Source organism: Zea mays, chromosome 2, assembly GCF_902167145.1.
Source record: "Zea mays cultivar B73 chromosome 2, Zm-B73-REFERENCE-NAM-5.0, whole genome shotgun sequence".
NCBI lineage: Eukaryota > Viridiplantae > Streptophyta > Magnoliopsida > Poales > Poaceae > Zea > Zea mays.
The window spans coordinates 183,434,956-183,438,206 of record NC_050097.1 but is presented as its reverse complement, the minus strand read 5'-3'; positions in this window follow the sequence as shown (position 1 = coordinate 183,438,206).

The following is a 3,251-nucleotide window of genomic DNA, read 5'->3' as shown; positions in this document are numbered from 1 at the left end:
CACAATGGTCGGCGTCATATTACTCAAGTCCTCCATGTTGTGAAGGATGGTGATGATGCTCCCATATCTTCGTTGTGGTAGCAGGGAGATAATCTTCCTCACTATGTCTGCATCATCTAGCTTATTAATGCCAATAGAATTGAGCTCATTGATAATTAGATTCAAACGAGAATACATGTCTCTAACAAGCTCATCAACTTTCATAGCAAAAGAATTATACTCATTTAAGACTAGGCAATGTTTTTGCTCACGGACATTTGATGTGCCGTCATGGAGCTCATGCAACATAAGCCAAATCTCATTAGCAGTTTTCAAGGTAAATACTTGATTAAAAATATCCATGCTAAGAGATTCATACAAGCAATTTTTGGCTCTAGCATTTAAATGAATTTTTTTCCTCACTCGCGATGGGTTTCTCGGGATTCTTGGGGGATTTCATTCCGTCACGAGTGACTCTCCAAACACCTAGATCAACGGCCTCTAGGTAACAAGCCATTCTAGCACTATAATATGGGAAGTTAGTGCCTTCGAAATGTGGTGGCCTATAGGTATCCATCCCTTCCTCTAAAAAGCGTCGACTCTTTTAGCGGTGAAGCTAAGGCGTTTCAAATGAGCCAAACCAGGCTCTGATACCACTTGTAGGAAACGGGTGACGCCTAAAGAGCAAAGTAGAGAAGCAAACTCTCGTGGATGATGCCGGTATTTTTACCGAGGTATCCAGAACCGCGCAAGGTCCCGACTAATCCTCGTTGGTGCCCCTACGCAAAGGGAAGCCCACGCGAGGGCCAAGCACCTCGGTAGAGTAACTCCGTAGAGAGCCGTGGGCCTTCTCCACGCGCAAGTGGTGCTCCGCTTCCGGCTCCTCTCGGACGCTCCACGCCGTCTCCACTATCGAGCTTCCGACCGAAATGCTGCGGGCCTCGTTCCCTCCGGTACACGGTGGCGGCCGTGACACAAACACGGTTGTCACGGTCTCGCAACTCTCGCCCCACTCGGTACAATTACAACGGCTCGCGCAAGAGCTGAGGCCTGAGGGGTTGTGTGGTTTTACAAAACTCACTCAACTAACTAGGGTTCACCTAAAGCAAGTGCTAAAGTGGTCTAACTAATCTAAGCACTTCGCAAAGCACCTACGCTAATCACCGAGTGATTCTATTAAGCACTTGGGTGTAAGAGCACTTGGGAATGTCTACTATATGCCCTGGTATGTCTCTTGGGCTCCCACCCTTGGAAATGGCCGGTTGGGGTGTATTTATAGCCCCCAACACAAATAGAGCCGTTGGAGAAAAGTTGCTGCTTCTCTGCGGCACAGCGGATAGTCCGGTGTTGCACCGGACATCGCACTGTAGCCTGTCCGGTGCGCCTAGCTGTTGCCCTGTCAGAGCAGGTGACCGTTGGCACCGTAGGCTTTCCACACTAGACAGTCCGGTCTTCACACCGGACAGTCTGGTGGTCTTCTCTCCGGGTGCCACTTGGAACTAGCCGTTGGGCTGCGGTTCCCTGGTGCACCGGACAGTCCGGCGTGTGGGCACCGGACAGTCCGGCGTGTGGGCACCGGACAGTCTGGTGCTCCACGCACAGACAGTCCGCAGGCAGCACACTTGAAATTTTCTTGGATCTTTTTAATGTCTTCTTTTGAGGTGTTGCTTTCCTCAATTCCTTAATCCAAGTTAATCTTGCATCCTGTGAACTACAAACACAAACACTAGAAAGCTTATTAGTTCACAGATTGTGTTGATCATCAAACACCAAAACTCAATTAGCCAAATAGCCCGGGGTCCATTTTCCTTACAGTGGTAAAGATAACAACACTTAGACTAAACCTAGTTTGCACATTGTAAATTGATTATTTGCATAGGTTTTGCTCTAGGGATTTAATTGTGGCCTTGTTTATTGAAAGTTTTAGAAGTCCTAATTCACCCCCCCCCCCTCTTAGGCGTCACATGTTTCTTTCAATTGGTATCAGAGCCTGGTTTGGCTCATTTGAAACACTTTAGCTTCACCGCTAAAAGAGCCGATGCTTTTTAGAGGAAGGGATGGATACCCATAGGCCACCACACTTCGACGGCACTAACTTCCTATATTATAGTGATAGAATGGCTTGTTACCTAGAGGCTGTTGATCTAGGTGTTTAGAGAGTCACTCGTGATGGGATGAAACCACCCAAAAATCCTGAGAAACCCACCACGAGTGAGGAAAAAGAAATTCATTTAAATGCTACAGCCAAAAATTGCTTGTATGAATCTCTTAGCATGGATATTTTTAATCAAGTTTTTACATTGAAAACTGCTAATGAGATTTGGCTAAAATTACATGAGCTCCATGATGTTACATCCAATGTCCGTGAGCAAAAACATTGCCTAGTCTTAAATGAGTATAATTCTTTTGTTATGAAAGATAATGAGCTTGTTAGAGATATGTATTCTCGTCTAAATCTAATTAGCAATGGGATCAATTCTATTGGCATTAATAAGCTAGGTGATGCAGACATTGTGAGGAAGATTATCTCCCTGCTACCACAACAAAGATATGGGAGCATCATCACTATTCTTCACAACATGGGGGCTATAAATACACCCCAACCGGTCATTTTAAGGTGTGGGAGCCCAAGCAACATACCAAGGCATATTGTAGACATTTCCAAATGCTCAAACACCCAAGTGCTTAATAGAATCACTCGATGATTAGCGTAGGTGCTTCATGAAGTGCTTAGGTTAGTTAGACCGCATTAGCGCTTGCTCTAGGTGAATCCTAGTTAGTTGAGTGAGTTTAGACAAACCACACAACCCCTCGACTCTTGCGGGAGCCGTTGTAATTGTACTGAGTGGGGCGAGTCTTGCGAGACCGTCACAACCGCGTTTGTGTCACGGCCGCCACCGTGTACCGGAGGGAACGAGACTCGCGGCGTTTCGGACGAAAGCTCGATAGTGGAGATGACGAGGAGCGTCCGAGAGGAGCCAGAAGCGGAGCACCACTTGCGCGTGGAGAAGGCCCATGGCTCTCTATGGAGTTACTCGACCGAGGTGCTTGGCCCTCGCGTGGGCTTCCCTTTGCGTAGGGGCACCAACAAGGATTAGTCGAGACCTTGCGCGGTTCCGGATATCTTGGTAAAAATACCGGCGTCATCCACGAGAGTTTGCATCTCTACCTTCTCTTTAGCTTCTGCATTTACATTAAGCATTTAAGTTTCAATCTTGTCTTTCTAGTTAGATTGTTTAGATTGAAACTTAACTTTCGCGGTAGAGATAGCA